This window comes from Borostomias antarcticus (assembly GCF_949987555.1).
Source record: "Borostomias antarcticus genome assembly, chromosome: 2".
NCBI lineage: Eukaryota > Metazoa > Chordata > Actinopteri > Stomiiformes > Stomiidae > Borostomias > Borostomias antarcticus.
The window spans coordinates 12,119,409-12,140,189 of NC_140235.1; the positions used below are offsets into that span (position 1 = coordinate 12,119,409).

At 46.5% G+C, this 20,781-nt stretch overlaps 1 protein-coding gene across 1 annotated transcript in view; it reads left to right on the forward strand.

The window, feature by feature from the left end:
- The window catches only part of macrod2 (mono-ADP ribosylhydrolase 2), a 523,589-nt gene that overhangs the window by 185,476 nt on the left and 317,332 nt on the right, over nt 1-20,781 (forward strand). The window lies entirely within an intron of this gene.

Consider the following 20,781-nt stretch of genomic DNA (forward strand, 5'->3'; position numbering starts at 1 on the left):
TGGGCGGGGCCAGGACCGGTCAGCGCTGCGTCCATGATTTGTGCCCCCGCAACTGGGCCTGGGGAAAGCGTTTCTTTAGTGGGCAGCTGCAAACACTTAATCTCCCCCGCACTGACACTGGCTCAATTAATAAACAGCTCCACTTTGGAAGTCCGCAAGAAAGTTGTCAGGACCCCGTCAGATAAATCACTGGAGAGGATTCCTCGCTGGCGGTCACAGTGGCCTGCTTTTCCTGGTGTGCTTATGTTTAGCTGCAGTGGGAGAAACACACAAACGTATGGATCCACACACAAGGCTCACACTGTCTTGATTACATACAAGGGGAAATACATTCACAGCACAAAAATAGAAATAGACTGTTATACAAATAGATTATATATATATGAAAATGAAATTAAATGCAATAACACTTTGTGCAGCAGCTATGGTTGACACATTTTATCTTAATTTGTTTGTTTTGTTTAATCAACCTGTTTACAGTTGAGAAAGAAAGTGATGCTCATAGAAGTATTTATTTAGCAGCTTAGACGTTATTCATTTCATTCATTAATACAGTATGTCTATTTTGGTCAACTTAAAAAGGAAGCTGATTATAAACAATTAGACTTTCACAAGGCGGCTGAACCACTTGGGTATCATGATATTTTATTATATATTGGGTTGAGAGAACAGTGACCCTCATTTATCAAAGGAGCATAGATCCGAGCGCAGATCCAAGTGTAGAAATGATGGTAGGACAGCGTCCACGTGGGATCTATCAAACATTCGTATGCTGCCAATCCCATCGTACGAATGATCGGGCGGTGCGGAGGGAAACAATCGTCATATAAATATCACGCCCCTACATAGTCTTGCCTCGCCCCTGTAGTTTACGGCATGGAGATACGAAATACGGCTGAAACAAAAGATTTATCCGACTCTCGTCCAATAACAACTCTTCACTCTCCATCGAAAGATCCCGGAAAACCATCTGGCATTTTACAATTTTTTTTAATTTTTGTATTTTAACGGGGCAGTTCACACATGTAAATTCACACAATCAGACAGCGTGTAAGCTGGGCAGCTTCCTTGTTTAATTGTGTAGCCTATCCAAAAACCATTGCGCATTACTGAAGTTTGAGGATTATCATTATTATCATTATTATTATGTATTATTATTATTATTATTATTATTGCTAATAATAATATTAATACAACTTTATTTTACTGACCATACATAAACATTTATTATTGTGATAATAAATTTGTAAGTAGCAAAAGTAACAAAGTCTCCAATTAAAGCTAACACCACTCCTCACACCTTGTCTGAACAGTGAGATAGGATGCGAATACAGTAGGTCTTCTACAGAGCATGGCATTATCTATATGATGACTGTCAAAGCTCTTATTTAAATAAGTGACTGCAGCCGACCCACTGCTTTTCATTTAGTTATTTTGATTGCTAGTAATTATGTCACCAATACATTGATTGATTGGTGTAACATTAATTTTCGTTTCAGTTTGTAAGGCTGCATAGTCTGGTTAAAATGAAAGCGAAATTACTCTTACACCAAAAACCCGTTTACCCCGTTACTTACAAACAATTGGAATATACACATTTATGTTAGGGATATATGACACATAGAAGAGGCCTTTACTAAATATGATATTTTGTCATAGATTGATTTGGTGTCTGACCTCACAAATGCCCTTCTGGATGAATGGGCAAACATTCCCACAGACACTCAAATCTTGTAGAAAGCCTTCCCAGAAGAGTGGAAGCTGTTATAGCAAAAGAGGAGACTAACTCCATATTAATGCCTTTGAATTGGATGTCATAAAGGCTCCTGTAGATGTAACGTATGTCCTAATACTTTTGTCCATATAATGTTTGTTAGGGCCCATACTCCTGTCAAAGACATGTACAGTTTGTTAGGGTCCATACTCGTGTCAAAGCCATGTATGTTATAGTGTCCATACTCCTGTCAAAGCCATGTATGTTATAGGGTCCATACTCCTGTCAAAGCCATGTATGTTATAGGGTCCATACTCGTGTCAAAGCCATGTATGTTATAGGGTCCATACTCCTGTCAAAGCCATGTATGTTATAGGGTCCATACTCGTGTCAAAGCCATGTATGTTATAGGGTCCATACTCCTGTCAAAGCCATGTATGTTATAGGGTCCATACTCCTGTCAAAGACATGTATGCTATAGGGTCCATACTCCTGTCAAAGACATGTATGTTATAGGGTCCATACTCCTGTCAAAGACATGTATGCTAGAGGGTCCATACTCCTGTCAAAGACATGTATGCTATAGGGTCCATACTCCTGTCAAAGACGTGTGATATGTTTCATACTTCTGTCAAAGACGTATGTTATAGGTCCATACTCCTGTAAAATACATGTATGTTATACTGTAGGATCCATACTATTTTACTCCTTCTTCTTCTAGCATAATATTGTTGAGTGACATTGGTTCGCCCTGCAGTATGCCAGCGACTTGTTTTATACCCGATGGAGCCTCCTGTTTACTTCAAACCATACCCAATGAAAGCACCGTATCCCAATTAAGATATCTCTGGCTTTAGTTGTTACCACATACAGGGGTTTAACTCGGGCTTTGGTATGCCTCATGGAAGTAAACTCTGGAGCTGCTGGAATTTCCATCCCAATTTATGACTGCTGGAGAGAGGAGCAGCTGACACATTCCCCAGTGCAAACTGCAACAGGTGAGCGTGTCCTGCTGACTCACTGCTCAAGGTCAGCTCTCAGTAGTCAGGAGACTCTATACCCCCCTCTGTTATATTAGAGCCACATACCCTGTCTTGGATCCCACTGCCTCTAGGAATATAATGATTACAGTCAGCCTGCTCGTTACCCTGGTTCTCATGAATAGTGGAAATGTCGTTTAACTGCCCGACATGTATGAAGCACTGTAATAAGGCTCAAGAGTCAATTAATAATGCAATGACCTTTTCAATCAGCCACATGTGGTGTTGTGGCGTTTAGTTGGCTGTACTGTACTGTATGTAAATACTGGACAAAGCAGGCTTGCTAAAGTAATGCGTCATGCTGGCCAAGCAAAGAGCCTGTGCCACAGTAACAGCTGTTCATGCATTTTAATCCCAAGCCGTGGCCTTTTCATATGAATTGCTCCATCTTTCCTCATTTCTGTAATTAGTGCTCCGCCAGAGAGCTCTGGCGTGCAGATCCAAGCGTATGAAGCTCCAGCCATTGCTTGCTCTGCTGCCCGGAAGGCTGCCTTTCAGGCTAGCACGGTAATTGCGTGCATTTGTCTAGCAGTGGCCTCGCCTTGTTGCTCCTCAGAACACTGCACAAGCTGAACAAAAGATGTTCTGTTCACAGTTCCACCTCCAGCCCAGGTGGTTCTAGAAAAGTCCATCCTTTACCCTCAGCCCCTCTCCTTTCGCAGGTGACTCGGAGCTGAACTTTTGCATGGAGGAAGTAATTTATGATGAAATTGCCTGGGTTCTGCTCAAGGGGGTTGTATTTTTCTAACGATGTTTTCTCAACATTACCAGGTCCCTTATTAGCTCGGCCTCTCAAAAGAGGGCGGTTTGTCCAGGAGGCGATGTTTTATTATGCCTGATGAAAATGTGTGTTGTTTCGATCGATTGAAAAGCGTTCAGCCGGCCGTTGTGCCCTGGAAGTCGAGCCGTTTGTGGTCCGACCAACGCTCTGCTGAAACAAAGCTCTTTGACGTGTCGTTGTTGTGCACGGTGATGCGGAGCGCACTGATACGTCAAGCGCGGGACGAAAGGACCGAAACGGATCGCGATGCAAGTTGTGTATGTTCTCATCGATGCTGCTGACAACAAAAAACGACAATAAAAACGAACGCGGCACCGATCAATAATTCAGACCTGCCTCGGGATCTCGGGCCAGTCCAAGGATTTTGTGCTCCCATTGGTCTGCATCGTTATTAGACTTTCAGATCAGTCTAATCTATTCTCTAGTTTCACGTATCCCACCAATGAGTGTGCCCCTCTCCCACGGGGAGGGATGTGTCAGGCTAGGGGAGCGCGGGGGGTGGGGGGGGGGGGGCATGTCGGCAGCCTTTGCACTGAAGATGTAGGGCTCTGATGAGCCTGAAGATCTTTGATGTCTGATGCACTCACAGGGAGGTATTACTGAGGGCCACGTTGTTCTTGTTAAGGATGTTTCAGATTTCTCTGAAATACTTTGATTATCCACTAAACCTCAATGAAAACAAATGAAAATGTGCCCCAACTCGGAACAACATAACGTGTTAGATGAGTTCTGAAGATAATCGCAGATGACACATGATAATCACATTTGCTGCAGTTTGTGAAACAGTGGCTTACGGAAGCATGCACGTGACACAACACACACTCATCAAAAAACACACACACACACACAAAAGCATGCACCGGTAGTACGTGCGTGACACATTGGTTTTGCAGCAACAGCAAGTCTCTCACTCGTTCACACAGGCAGCCTCTCTGTCTCTCTCTCTCTCTCTCTCTCTCTCTCTCTCTCTCTCTCTCTCTCTCTCTCTCTCTCTCTCTCCCTCCCCTCAGGAAGGAGTAATTGTAAAAAGCCGGGGTAACAAAGGTAATCTAACCTGAGTCGATAATGCCTATCGACGGATCACTTGTTTGTAATAAGAGACAGTTGGAGGGGTCAGAGGGGAAAATTAGTGTGGTATTGGTAGTGGGAGAGGAAGTTGATAGAGGGATTTGTGCGTGCGCCATGAGTGGTTATGAGTGGAGAAATGGGCTGATTTTTTTTCGCGCTCCAAAATGAAAAGACCAAAAGGAAGTAAAGAGAGACACTATCAGGGTTTTTCCTGGCTCAGAATGAGGAAGAATTTTGGAGCAAATTTTGTCCTACCCCAGGAAATTTGGGCATCAAAAGCTTCATTTCCTGCATTCTGGTGAATTTTCTATGCACTAATGTGTGCTTTATTAGCTAGACTGCCTAACTATATTAACCTACATAATCTGACTTCATTGTGTTTATTTATTTTTAAATAGCAAACCGCCCAGAACATTTGAGCTTGGTGCTAGATGCATTCGTGAAGTTGAGAGCTTTGTCCCAGTCTAAATATCGTGTTTCTGTGACCCTCCTAAGTCAAGATATGGCTGTTTAAGTGTTTAAGTCATGGGAGGAAAACTTTGGTTTTCACCTCTACCACAAATGACACCACATGAGTGTGTAACTAGCGAATCATCTGAATGGAAAAAAATTCACACCAGAACAATCATGCGCTCCCAATTATATTTCAAGGTCGCACAGATGACATGTTTACAACATAGATCAATGAAAAACAAAAAATTAGTACCTACTACGCAAAATGTGTACAGGTTGGCAGGTCTGAGGTTTTTTTTTGTCGAGAGCTGGAGGCGGCCGCCTCATAATTCTCTAAGCAGGAAAAACTCTGACGATGAAGGAACCTGGATGTGAATCCTCTAGCATTCATGTGAGGTGACGGGGGAGGTTACACAGAGGGTCGGGCCTGACCACCACGCAGACATGCAGACACTTCACTCCGAGCTGTCCGGGACGGACCGGCTCCGCTGCCTGAAGACAGGGCGGCTAGAACAACAACAACAACCGCAACAACAACGCGTAGCGGGTTAAAACAACACGACTGACTGTCAGGCCAGGGCCACGGCTGCATTGTTGAACCAGGGGGAGGGCCGCACGGCCGGTACCAGCTCGTCCGCAGCTGTCGGGAGCACCAGAGCTCCGCGGCAGACAGGCAGGCAAGCGGCGCAGGCCGGGGCCAGATGACGGTAGCCTAACCTGGTCTTGAAGGCCCCCCCTTATGGCTCTGTGAATGTGGAGTTGTGTAGCATGGGACAATTTAGAACCCGTTCAGTTTTGACGTGCACAGGGCCACGGAATTCATTCAGGGGTGGAGGTCTGTGCTCTCTGAGCACCATTTCTAGTTATTCATGTCACTTAGTCTGTGTGAACGGCGCTGTGTGCTCAGATCTTCCTGGCTGCTGCTGGTTGACTAAACAGGGTAATGGTGCATTTTAAAACTCCGCCCACCCACTCCTCCACTTCTCTCCATCTACAGATTGTCCAAAAGCTCTGGCGCTGCTCAGGACCATCAGGCCTGGATAAACAATCCCAGAGTAACAAGTCTGCCCAGAGGAAAAAACGTTGTCTACAGTACCTAAATGAAATGCCAATCAGCATTCAAGATCAGGCAGCAACAGTTTCTTGATTACCTGATTAGTCTTAAACAATTACAATTTATTCACTCCCTAACAAATGAAGTATTCATTCAATATCAGTAAAAGAAGGAGATGATTATTCTGACTCTGTGACTCTCTGTGCTGTTTGCGTACCAGCGGCAGAGGAATTGTGACTTGTGTAAGCCGGTGGTATTTGATGTCACTGCTGAGACTAGCATCTGCCTCTGGCAGTCGCTCATTTTAAATTGCCCTAATCCTCTGTTTACTGCGGTATTACAGGTGGAATTGCAGTGATTAGCATAGCTTAGAGAACATGGCTACAGTAGAGAATGGCCCTGCGTCTCTTGTTTCTATTGAAATGGCTGTGTGATTGGGCGGCCTAATCCCAGATCGCCAGGGAGGAGGCCTCCTATCTGTGACATTCACTGCAGCCTGGATCTCTGATTGGCACTTGATTAGGAACTAATCCATGTCATTATCTCCTCCAGTGGAATTAGTTGAGTAGAAAATGGTGTGGTAAATCACAGAGGTGGTAAAAAGGGGGAGAGAGAGGGGGCGGGGGGAGTTAGGGGAGTGAGGGGGGAGAGAGAGACAGAAAGGGGGAGGGGGGGTGGAGAGGGGTGACAGGGAGAGAGAGGAGAAGAGAGAGAGAAAGGGGAGGGAGGAGGGAGAGAGGGGTCCCACTGATAACACAACTGCTGAAGGGGTCTGTGGACAGAGGTAGTACTGTAGTGCTGTTGCCATGGTTACTCTTGGAGAACACACCAGGTGATGCTCTGTTTTGTGTGCGTCTCCACGGTCTGTTTATTTGGGAATGTGTGGTATGTTGTTTAGTTTAATAAGGCACACCCATCGCATCCCAAGATTGCCCCTGCCCCCAAATCCTAACCTTAACAGCACGCTATTATTGTCAGATGCTATGCTACGGAGTAGTACCTGGACATGGACTCTGTCTTTGTACCCCTCTTCCACTGGGGTACCCAGGCTTTGTGCCCCCCCATCTCTCACCACCTCCGCTGGCTCCAATCCTGAACCCCAGCCCTCTGAGGACCTGAAAATAATTAGGAGAGAAAATTGCAGCTGACACCATTTCTGAAAAGCAGGGTATTGTAATGAGAGCAGAGCTGGTCTTGGCTGTGTCTGAGGGAGAGATTGAAACCCCCTGGTTCTCATCGTGGGGGTGAAGCCGGGGAGGGGAGGGGGGGGCAGGGCTTTGCAGACGTTAATACATGTGGGAACAGAGAGTCCTGCCAGCTCCAAACAGAGGGAGGTGTCCCCGACAGGAGTGGAGCCAAGGTTACTGAAGAGTAACTCACTGTAACCACCTCTCTCTCTCCCTCTATCTCTTTCTGTCTCTCTCTGTGTGATCGTGTCTGTCTTAAGTTTTGATGATGTGTAAAAGGGCTGGCATTTTTATAAGCGTTATCTTCAGCCATGCCCTTTTGGTTGTTCCTATAGGACCCATATACATTTGAAGAGAAAAAATAAGATATGTTTTTTTTCCCCCCAAAAAAGTACCTTAAGAGAATGACCAAATAAAACCTTAATTCATTCATTCATTCTCTCTCTCTCTATATATCTCTCTCACTCCCCCCTCTCTCTGTCTCTCTCTATCTCTCTGTCTCTCTCTCACTCCCCCCTCTCTCTGTCTCTCTCTATCTCTCTGTCTCTCTCTCACTCCCCCCTCTCTGTCTCTCTCTCTCTGACTCCCTAGTCTCTTTGTCTTACTTGTCTCTCTGTTCTCAGCATGAGTGGAGGAGGATGCCATCCAGCTCCAGCCCGCAGTTATCTTCATTATCGGTGCAGACTTGGGTTGGAGTGGTGGTGGTGGAGGTGGTGGGGTGGGTGGGTGGGGGGACCCAGAGTAAAGATAAATAGGTGTCCCACAAAGGGCCTGCCTCGAACAGTGGCGGGCCACAGAGGAGATGGATGAGGCATTAGCTGTTATATTCCAGCGGCCTGAGAAAAGCCAGTCCTGGTGGGGTGGACAGCAGCAGATGCTGCAGACTGAAGATTGAGGCCGTTAAATGAAAAGAAACCTCCATTAAAGAGGTCTTCGACGCGGTTTGAAATATAGCACCGGGTGCACCGCTGTTTGCATCGCTTAGTAGCTGCTGTTTTTAGGGCTTTTGGCAGAGGCCTATTTGACGCCACCCAGAGGACTTAAAGATAAGACAGGAGCTATCTCTTTTCCATCTGGACGATGCAGGTGTGGATGAGTTCCAAGTGTTTTTAAGCGGAAAGTGAGTCTATTGACGGGAGCATAATGGACTGGAGGAGAGGGCCTCCATCGGGGGGAATGAGGCCAGAGCTTCTTTAAAGGAATAGTAAAGGGAAAATGCATGTTTAGCCCTGTTTTAAGGTTACTTGTTATCATATACAATGATTCAGATCGAACGTTGACAAAGCTAGAATTTTCGAGAAAGTTGATAATTGCTCTACCACCGTTTTGGTCATAAAATGGATGTGGATGGGCATCTTGAAAAATCATTCAAAAACATGTTAAACCCTCGATTTCAAAGACAAGAAGCTCACCGAGGGGGTAATTGGTGTCCGTTGGTGTTCTGACATCAAATTCGCCGCAAAGTATGAATCCTGTAGGGTTTTATTGATCATTTTATGAAATCCATTGACTTGTATTGATGTGACCAATGTAGATGTGTTGATCAATCCGCAGAGGTGATTCAGGAAGCGGAACTACTTGCGGTAGCTATTATTTATGTTAGCTAGGCTAGCTAGTTTGCTCACTGCTCAAGCTACTCTTTAGCTCACAGACAAGGAAGCCCTAGAAAACGCTTATCAAAATGGTTGATGGTTAAGAGTATAAATTTGATCGCGAGGAAATAGACTTTGACGGCAGCGCTTATCGTTTCGAGCCTGAATATAGTGAGGAGGAACTACAGCAAATGGAAGAGATGGAGGCTTGCCGAACTGCAGAGCCAGAGACGGTCGATGAAGCTGTCGCTATACCACGAACCACGGGTGTTTGGTGGTGTGCTTGCAAACATTGCCAACAGATGCCCACCGAAGAGGAAAGTTTGTGCTGTACCGAGTGGGACCTGTTGCTAACAGCTGACATGGCAAACCTTTCGGTCCATGAGTCTGACTCCTTGCCTGTTGAAAGTGAGTCCTGCTTTTACCACTAGTATTTATGTCCGAGCTAATAAATCTACAGTTTTGATAATTTCATGCTGTAAGACCACTTCTAACAATTATATTTCTCTAAAGTTAGTCTTAGCAAAGGGATTATTATTATTATTATTATTATTATTATGCTTCAACACACACACACACACAGCTGGCAATAGGAACTTACCTCAAGTTCTTCCACTCGTTCGTCTTCTGTCGTTCCTCTATGTAAAATCGGAACAGCATCACGTTTGAGGAAGACCCTTTTGGGAGATTTCTTCGAGAATAGCCTAGGCTTATAACATTTGTCCTCAAAATGCAAAGCGCACACACGGTGATCTAAGACCCGAAGAATATCCACGGGTGTGTTTAGGTCCAAGTAAAGAGATTCTAGCCACAACTTCAATCTTGCGGGATCGTTGTAGGGAAGTCTATGACAAGTTAGAGATGAACGGATTTTGCCACAATTGGCAACGGCACAATAGTGTGTCATTGTTGAGATCCCAAACAAATGCTTCGCACGAGCCTGTCTTGTTGTTGCGGCTAGCTTTTCAAATAAGGAAGCTGAGCCTGAATCCATGGACGTCGCCTACCGCAAGATCAAGCCATTGCGCAATATTGGAATCAGTTAAAGCGGAAGTTTACACATGTATGTGCTGCGACAAAATATTTAGATGGTAAATATTTTTAAAAAGCCTTTCCAGATGAACTAGAATCTTACTTTATGGCGAATTATATGCCAGAACGCCAAATAACACCTAGGTGAGTTTCTTGTCTTTGAAATCGAGAGTTTAACATGTTTTTGAATGATTTTTCAAGGTGCCCATCCACATCCATTGTATGACCAAAGCGGTGGTAGAGCAATTATCAACTTTCTCGAAAATGCTAGCTTTGTCAACGTTTTGATCTTAACCATTGTATATGATCACAAGTAACCCTAAAACAGGGCTAAACATGCATTTTCCCTTTACTACTCCTTTAACCCTCCCACCATCACTGTTGATCCTCCACTCTTGCTGATGCTTGGACCTGCCTTGGTTACTGTATGGTAGCGCTTTAAGTAACAATGACAGCATCAGAAATCCTATAACTGAAAGAGAATCTTATGAAATATCTAGGATAGGCCCGTTTTATGACAGAAAATTACTTGTCATTCTGAGATCTTTTTTTTACTCTCTCTCGCTAATGCATCACGTCTGCCAGACGGTGGAAGTGTGGTCCCTGACTCCCCTGCTGAGGGGAGCTACGGAGCAGCGGTGTCGCACATAAGCCCCTGAAGAGGTGACTGCAAATGTCATACTTTAGTTAATGAGGATCAGAAGCCGCCTAGACGTGAGAGCGCAGACATCGCATTTACACTCAGTAAATTGACAGCAAGATTGCATCTGGGTCACGCTTCTTCTTATGAAAACCCAAACCTGCTTTTAGCGGCGTTATCCGCCCCCACCCCCAAGCTAGGTGTAGAGGAAAATGTATTCACAATTAAGTAAATGATCTGTGTGCTTTGAATCCACTATAGAGTTGCTTTACAGGTGATGTAATGTAGCAGACAAGCATACTGTAATAGACTTGCAACATGCGCACGCACACACACAAACACACACACACACACACACACACACACACACACACTAGTGGGCGGTGGGGTTTGTTAAAAAGCAGATTGTTCTTGGTGGCATAGGGACTTTGATAAGATGGGAGTGTATCCACCCAATCTGGGATGAGGTCTCAATAAAAGCAGGTGAGTTCCATCTGTGACGGTAAAACGCAGGCTCCTGCCAGTCAGATGGATCTACCCTGGCGCACACAGTTTTTGGGCGCCGTGTCCCCAGCCGGTGGGGACCATCACTCTGTCTGCGACCGGAGGCCGGGTGGCGCCGGGAGCTCCGGAGAGACACGCCGCGCAGCGGAAGGCTGAGGCCGAGGAGGCGGAGCCCGCACAGCCCTTATGCATCACCATCTACCACAAAAAAAAACGCACTCCCAACTCAGCAGAACCGCCTACCCCCCATGGGGGAACGCGTTGGATGTCAAGCCCAGACCCTCCGGCTCGGTGCGACGCCTCAGACTTGCGGAAGATGTTCCCATATCCTCCTGCTCGCCGCGCTCCCAGGGGCGCCCCTTCCCCTCCTCCCCCCCCCCCCCCAGGGTAATAGATCAGCCGCGGCTGACAGTGTCGCTCCGCAGAGAGGGGAGGTGTCTCGGGGGATTGAGAAGTGGGCCCCCGTGGGAGGAGAGGAGGAGGGCTGTGTGTGTCTCCCCCCCCCCGGAGGGAAACGCTGCTGGCTCTGCACCAGCTGGAGGTGAACGACGCATGGCGAGTGAGGCGACAGGCCGCCGATCTCGTCCACGTTCACCGCCCTGCCTGACTGAGAGTCATCAGAGTCGTCGTGGTGAGCAGTCCCTCCCAGGCATGTGGGGGCCATGCAAATGGATGTGTGGATTAGATGACCAGGGTTGTGTATTTCATCATGAACATGACTACTTGACTCGGGGGTTCAACATATTAATCAACACATCACACTTTTCGCATAAAGCATTACTCAACACATCATGTCTGTACAGTTAATTGACAATGGTGTGATATGAACAACGTTAAGACCTTGTTGAAGCAAAAAGCTATTTCAATGGTGAATATAGCTGCAAGCAGCAATACCAGGGGCCAAGCATCAAGTGCAATGAGCGCATCACAGGCAACAAGTGCAACACGCCATAGCCAAGTTTGAACTATGAAGTCATTGAAAAAGTCAATGAAAATATGATGAAAGTGCAATGAGGGTGGTTTTGCACAAAAATGCTTATGACATCAAAATTTAACCTGGCGATTTTGTGTCCAGTTAGGACGTTGTAGCGCATGCCATGACCTACAGTACTCATACAAGAAATTTGAACCCAATTTGGCCACATGGGGCTCCACAGCATTTGATTGTGTTTTAGCCACTTTCAAGCATTTTGGCTTGTCATATATGAGGGGTGGAAGTAACAAAAATTAATAAATAAATATGTTGTCAATTAAAATGCAATTGAATTAAATGTGTGATCGATTAAAATGCAATCAAATTCAATTAATTATTAAATGAATCATTCAATTATTCATTAAATTAATCGTTAAACTGCACTTTTATCATTTGAGTGCGCTTTTATCATTAAAAGTGTGCTTTCATCATTAGTGTGCGTTTATCAGTAAACTGCACTTTTATCATTAGCGTGTGCTTTTATCATTAGAGTGTGCTTTTATCATTAGATTGTGCGTTTATCATAACAGTGTGCTTTCACTTTTATCATTAGACTGCGCTTTTGCCCTTTCCCAACACACACCACTCTAACGATTAAGCCTTAACGTCCCGTGGACCCACCACCCGCGGGAGGAATTGTCGGGGTCGGGTGCGCTGCCAACTAGGTGGCGGTGAAGGCGGGGGACACCGACGGACCGGACCCGGGCGGCAAAGGCTGGCTCTGGGGACATGGAACGTGACCTCGCTGGGGGGGAAGGAGCCGGAGCTTGTGAGAGAGGTGGAGCGATACCAATTACACCTGGTGGGGCTAACCTCCACGCACAGCACCGGCGCCGGAACCAAACTCCTGGATAGGGGTTGGACCCTGTTCTTCTCCGGAGTTGCTCACGGTATGAGGCGTAAGGCAGGTGTGGCTATACTAGCTAGCCCCCAGCTGAGCGCCTCTGTGCTGGAGTTCACCCCAGTGGACGAGAGGGTCGCCTCCCTGCGCCTTAGGACTGTGGGGGGGGGGGACTCTGACTGTGGTTTGGGCTTATGCACCGAACAGCAGTTCAGAGTACTCAGCCTTCCTGCAGACCCTGAGTGGAGTCCTTTTGGGGGCTCCTGCAGGGGACTCCAGTGTCCTACTGGGGGACTTCAATGCACACGTAGGCAATGATGGAGAAACTTGGAGGGGCGTGATTGGGAGGCATGGCCACCACGATCTGAACCCGAGTGGTGTTTTGTTGTTGGACTTCTGTGCTAGTCACGGTTTGTCCATAACAAACACCATGTTCGAACACAAGGATGCCCACAAGTACACCTGGCATCAGAACACCTTAGGCCGAAGGTCGATGATCGATTTCGTTATCGTATCATCTGATCTGAGGCCATGCGTTTTGGACACTCGGGTAAAGAGAGGGGCAGAGCTGTCCACTGATCACCATCTGGTGGTGAGCTGGTTTCGATGGCGGGGGAAACTTCTGGACAGACCTGGAAAACCCAAGCGTGTAGTGAGGGTGAACTGGGAACGTCTGGAGGAAGAGCCTGTCCGGAGAGATTTCAATTGCCACCTCCGGCGGAGCTTCTCAGGCATCCCTGTGGAGGTTGGGGACATCGAGCATGAGTGGTCGGTGTTCAAAGCCTCCATTGCTGAAGCTGCGGCTGGGAGCTGTGGCCTGAGGGCCATAGGTACCTCAAGGGGCGGTAACCCTCGGACACCGTGGTGGACAGCGGTGGTGAGGGAAGCCGTCCGACTGAAGAAGGAGGCCTTCCGGGTTATGTTAGCCCGGGAGACCCCAGAAACAGTTGCAGGGTATCGACTGGCCCGGAGGGCTGCGGCTTCGGCCGTGACCAAGGCAAAGCAGCGGGTGTGGGAGGAGTTCGGAGAAACCATGGAGAAGGACTTTCGGTCGGCACCAAAGTGTTTCTGGAAGACCATCAGACACCTCAGGAAGGGAAAGCGGGGGACCATCCAAGCTGTATACAGCAAGGAGGGGACACTGCTGACCTCAACTGAGGAGGTTGTTGAGCGTTGGAAGGAGCACTTTGAGGAACTCCTGAACCCGACTAATCCACCCTCTACGATCGAGGCAGAGCCGGAAGATGATGGGGGGTCGTCAATGTCCTTGGAGGAGGTCACTGAGGTAGTCAAACAACTCCACAGTGGCAGAGCCCCAGGGACTGATGAGATCCGTCCAGAAATGCTGAAGGCGCTGGGTGTAGAGGGGCTGTCTTGGTTGACACGCCTCTGTAACACTGCGTGGAAGTCTGGGTCAGTGCCGAAGGAGTGGCAGACTGGGGTGGTGGTCCCAATATTCAAAAAAGGGGACCAGAGGGTGTGTGCGAATTATAGAGGCATCACATTACTCAGCCTCCCAGGGAAAGTTTACTCCAAGGTGCTGGAAAGGAGGGTCCGGCCGATAGTCAAACCTCAGATCGAAGAGGAACAATGCGGATTTCGTCCTGGTCGTGGAACTACCGACCAGCTCTTCACTCTCGCAAGGATCTTGGAGGGGGCTTGGGAGTTTGCCCAACCTGTCTACATGTGTTTTGTGGACTTGGAGAAGGCTTACGACCGGGTCCCCCGAGAGGTCTTGTGGAGGGTTATGCGGGAGTATGGGGTGAGGGGGTCCCTACTTAGGGCCATCCAATCCCTGTACACCCAGAGCGAGAGCTGTGTCCGGGTCCTCGGCAGTAAGTCGTCTGCCTTTCCGGTGGGTGTTGGCCTCCGCCAGGGCTGCGCTTTGTCACCAATCCTGTTTGTGATTTTCATGGACAGGATATCGAGGCGTAGCCGGGGGGAGGTGGGTTTGCAGTTCGGTGAGCTGGGGATCACGTCACTGCTTTTTGCAGATGATGTCCTGATGGCATCAGCTGCCTGCGACCTCCAGCACTCTCTGGATAGGTTCGCAACTGAGTGTGAAGCGTCTGGGATGAGAATAAGCACTTCTAAATCTGAGGCCATGGTTCTCAGCAGGAAACCGGTGGCCTGTCCGCTCCGAGTAGGAAATGAGTCCTTACCCCAAGTGAAGGAGTTCAAGTATCTGGGGGTCTTGTTCACGAGTGAGGGAACCATGGAGAGGGAGTTTGGCCGGAGAATCGGAGCAGCTGGTGCGGTTCTGCAGTCGCTATACCGCACTGTTGTGACGAAAAGAGAGCTGAGCCAAAAGGCAAAGCTCTCGATCTACCGGTCTATCTTCGTCCCCACCCTCACCTATGGTCATGAAGGATGGGTCATGACCGAAAGAACGAGATCACGGATACAAGCGGCCGAAATGAGTTTTCTCCGGAGGGTGGCTGGGGTCTCCCTGAGAGATCGGGTGAGAAGTTCAGTCATCCGGGAGAGACTCGGAGTAGAGCCGCTGCTCCTTTGCGTCGAAAGGAGCCAGTTGAGGTGGTTCGGGCATCTAGTGAGGATGCCTCCTGGGCGCCTCCCTAGGGAGGTGTTCCAGGCGTGTCCGGCTGGGAGGAGGCCGCGGGGTAGACCCAGGACTAGGTGGCGGGACTACATCTCCGCACTGGCCTGTGAGCGGCTAAAGATTCCCCAGGCAGAGCTGGTTGATGCTGCTAGGGAAAGGGATGTCTGGGGCCCCCTGCTGGAGCTGCTGCCTCCGCGACCCGACCCCGGATAAGCGGATGAAGATGATGATGATGATGATGATGGTGTGTGTTGTATGTGTCAATCAGCTGACCACGCCCACAGGCGTACATCCAGGCTATCCTTGTCGATTGGACATGTCTGTTGATGAAAAATGTCATGCGCATGACCGCAGTTTTCAAAAAATGGCGCAGGCAGCCTCTGATGTGCAGGGTTTTATTGTAAATAAACTTAGAGTCTGTTGAGATCTTGCGGCCAAAGCGACGACGTCCTCCTTTTCAACTTGGAATGGCTAAAATGTTTTCTTGTTAATGCACAAGCTAGCGGAGTTCCAAAAATCCAAGGGTGGTCGAGCTAGTAGCTGATGCTACAAGCGAACTTCTAACGTTACAGCTAACTGAAGCCAGTTTTTCCCATTGACGTACATGCAGACAGACGTGGTTTAGTAGGGAGACCACATTTAAACATTTCTCAGGAAACGTTGGAGTGGTTTGTCAATTGCGGCTATTCCGTCTTTGGAATAGCTGAGTGTCTTGGAGTACACCCCAATACCATCAGACAGTGGCGATTCTAGACCTTTTTGACTGGGGGGGGCACAGAGATATGCCAGAGTGGCAATTCAGTTGTTCTTTTCTGCATGCGTGCATGTGAAGCAAAACACACGTTCCCAAAGCGTCAAAGTCATACCTACAAGCTATAGTAGCCTAAATAAAAAAACATTTTTTACAAACTGTATATTTCCACCCACTACAGGAATCACAATAATTAAAACGGGTTTAATAAACTTACTGCATAAGCGCCTACCATAATTTGTACTCACACTGGTTCCCCAGCCTCCTCAGCACACACATCACAGGAATGGTCAATATTTGTCATGTTTTGTGATTGAAATGTCAAAATCATGACACCAAACAAATGTAATCAAGTGTCCACTGTCCATAATTTATTATTTTAACATGGTACCTCCATATTTAGGCTACATTCAGAAAAAAAAATCATCAGATTACATGTCATTCAGCCAGTTTATAAACAACAATACTGCAGCAGCTGAATACGTCTGAATACTTACACTAGACAGCAGTTAATTGAAAAAGGTCAAACAGTGCCGAAATGCAGTTTTATTTAAAAAACTTGCATTGCTCCCTGCCACTTCCTGTAGGTTCCAGGCTACATACAGTGATGTGCACAGCCTGCATGTAAAGAGTCACCATTGCCAGCACTGTTGTCGGTAACCTCCCCTTGTCTTCGGGACCACGGGAACCAGATTTTGCAGAACCTGGCGCTGCTGCAGAACAAGCCCGAATGACACCATAAACCAATCTCCATCCAAAAGCAAATGTTAAAATTAAACTGTTCATTGTCTGAAATTAAACTAACCACAATCTCATTGACATGATAAAGGTAATTAAATATGTTTACCAATGGGAAGTCTGGAACTAGCAGGATTTTGCCTACACATGTGTAAGGCTGGAGACTCCAGCTACACATCCAAGCTGGCTCTGGCTGTCATCCTTATCATCACTACAAACAGTGCTGGCTGCTCTGGCTGACATTTGAATACTCTGATTTATTTTCATACTGTAAAAAGTTGCATGACACACATCAATTTATAACACATTTCAGGGATGATAACTCATCTGGGATGAAAAAGGTGACAAAGAGCAAACCCATACACAAATCAAACAAATGACCAATTTTGGATTAAAAAACAGCCAATTCATCCCCTCCACCCACCTTTGAGTGTGAGTAGCAGCTGCATACTACTATCAATCTGATGACAAAATGGAGTATCATACTCCGAGTTCAATTCTAGTCCCACTCCCATGACAGGACAGCAGATTACCTTAAATTTAGCCTGGCAATCATAAAAACTTTCGTTTTTTGTAACATGTTTTTCATGAAGGCTAATGTGCATTTCAGCTAGCTAGCTAGCTATCATAACGCTAGCTAGCTGACTTTAGATTTACAAGCAAGTGGAGGGACGATAATGACACTAGCTAGCTTTCATTAAATCGTGTTACAAAGAAAATAACTATGTTTAAACGTTTTAACTACTGACACTTAAAAAAACATCTTTCTGAGGGGGAGTTAAAGAATATGTGAGACAGCCAAGTTCAAATACCTTCTAGTAAAGTTAGCTAACTGCTTGCTCCTGCAGAAAGCAGTGACCATGAGCTTCTGTGGTGGACTTATCCATTTTGTACATTTTGTTAAGGGGTGTGTAGGAGGCTCAACTATTTAGGGGATTAAAGATCAGTCTCTCAGACTATATTTTCAATCAATTTTAATGTAGTTATGACACTGACTCATTCATTAGAAATGACACAAATACAATCAAAATCACAGGGGTGGCACTTGGGCCACCACCTAGAATCGCCTGTCTGGTCGCGGTCGCGAGACCAGACATGTCCAATCAACAGGGATAGCCTGGATGTACACCTGTGGGCGTGGTCAGTTGATTGACACATACAACACACACCAGTCTGATGATAAAGGCTTTATCATTAGAGTGGTGTGTGTTGGGAAAGGGCAAAAGCACAGTCTAATGACAAAAGTGCAAGCACACTGTAATGATAAACACGCACTCTAATGATAAAAGCACACTCTAATGATAAAAGCACACGCTAATGATAAAAGTGCAGTTTAATGATAAAAGCACACTCTAATTATAAAAGCACACTCTTAATGATAAAAGTGCACTCTAATGATGAAAGTGCAGTTTAACGATTAATTTAATGAATCATTTAATTATTAATTTAATTAATAATTGAATTTGATTGCATTTTAATCATTCACACATTTAATTCGATTGCATTTTAATCGATCACACATTTAATTCGATTGCATTTTAATCGACCACATATTTATTAATTAATTTTTGTTACTTCCACCCCTCATAGTTATAGGGCAAACCTGGCAGTTAGGCCTGACCCGGAAATGAGCTCTCTAGCGCCCCCATTTGGTTTGATTGGGCCAATAATGCAGGGTTAGCCTCCGTCTGTGTGGCGATATGCCTACAAAGTTTAGTGGTGTTCCGTCCAACCGTTCAGAACCTATCAGGCATCTTCATGTGAAAAGCCACACCCTCTTCATTGGCTAGTGGCAGTTTTAATCAACTTTTCAAACTTTTGCTGAAATTGAACTAGATATTGGTCCCTAGATTGTGTGTACAGAGTTTCATACAGATTGGTGAAACTTCCTAGGAGGAGATAGTTTTTAAGCGTTTTTCAAAATATTCAAAATGACGGAAAATCTACATAGCCAGAAGTTTGGGGTTCTTGAGGCAAATTTGTTCTTTGTGAGGAGAAATGTGTGTGCAAAGTTTCATGACTCAAGGTTGCTGTAGCGCCCCCCTTTGGTCAATCAATGTAAAAATCGTTCCATGGCATCATGGCATGACCCTCTACCATGTGCAAAGTTTCATAAAAATCGACTAGTCATAGGAGCTGCCATAGACTTCCATGGCAGAATAATGATAAAACTACCAATTACAATGGGGTGCCTCGCACCTTCAGTGCTTGGCCTCCCTAGTTAGGACTGCATGTGGGCGTATATATATATATATTTCTGGCCTCTGACTTTGCCATCTATGTTTGTTTGAATGTGAAAATTAATTATGTTTGCTTGAATGTGAAAATGAATGATGTGAGATCTCCGGATTGGAGGGTAGTAGTACTGTACATTTCAGGGGCTGAGAGCTGCATAAACAAATCATTGTGCTCCCAATGACACTTTGCACACGCAGTGCTGTGGTATCAATGTCCCGACCATGCTTTTCTTTATCTCTGTCAAACTCATGTTACTATTTCAAAAAGCCATTAGGATCAGTCTCTGTCACCTGACTGTCCCTCAGTCCATTAAAGATGATGGATGGAGCTGGAAAATCCTCCACCCAGCTGTTGTGTTTGAATCATCCCTGCCCATCCGCCTGGTGAGGAAGCAGGGCGGAGCAGAAGCAGACTAGCCTAGCTCCAGCACCTGAATCCCACGCCAAATTGAATTTTCGAATGCGATTCAGGGTCTGGAAATGCTCTCATCCAGAGTTATTTCTCAGTTGGAAATTCCAGCCAGGCCAATCAGCATCCTTTGAATGCGATGACAGAATTAAACTGCACGACATGATTGGTTAGGTCAGGGGTTCCCAAACCTTTCAGCCCACGACCCCCAAAATAACGGTGCCAGAGACTCGCGACCCCCTCTTTACCCGGAGATGGTTGAAGCATGCAAATGTTTGCGTGCACATACATTACTACTAGGCATAACATATTTTTACCTTTTGTAACAATTATGGTTAATAGGCTATTTTGATTTTTTTCTTGTGACCCCCCTACCTCATCATCTCACGACCCCCCATCCCCCTCTTTGGAACCACTGGATTAGGGGATGAACTGATCCCCGAGGACTCCTTCGGCAACGTCCATCTCGGTAAACAACTCCAACAGGAGGCTGTTTAGACTGAATAATGAAGTGAAACAAAATGGCAATTCAGTCTTGAGTATCAGGCTAGAAGGAAACTCTTTCCCCTTATCCGATGGAAAGTGAATATGCATCCGGCTTCGGTTGTTTGTTAGTTGTGACCTTTGTTTGCACCTTCCCTTTAATGGCGATGTGAAATCTCTAGACCATACTGTCCTCTCCAGTATATGATCGTCCTGCCCCTGACCCTCCACCAACGCCGCCTGGCGGGCCTTCCTCTCCAGCGCACGTCGATGTCAGAGAAACAGGCCACGTTTACAGCCCTGTTTGTCTGACTGCTCTTCGTCCCTCTCTGAGTGGGTTATCCTCTCATGCTTTCTGAGGATTTTTATTGGACAACTTGAGGAGGGCTTTATGATGTTTCAGTGTGATTGATAACAGGCTCTCGGAGAGGTGTCAGGCTTTCGGAGACGGATAATTTGGATTTCTATCTCTCTGCCTTCTCTTGTAAGACGTGCCATCAATCAGACCCATCGCGGCCTTAACCCGGTGAAATTAAAACCTTAGGGGGTGGGGGGGGGGGGGGGGTTGCCGTGTGGGCGGGGGGCTTCAAAGAGAACCAGGAAACACATCAACAAGGAGCGGCGACAGAATCAGAACACAGATCCACATGGTAACAGGCGAACCGCAGAGGACAGAAGTGATCAGCCAGCCAGCCAACACAGAGGGAGGGGCTGGGAGCGCAGG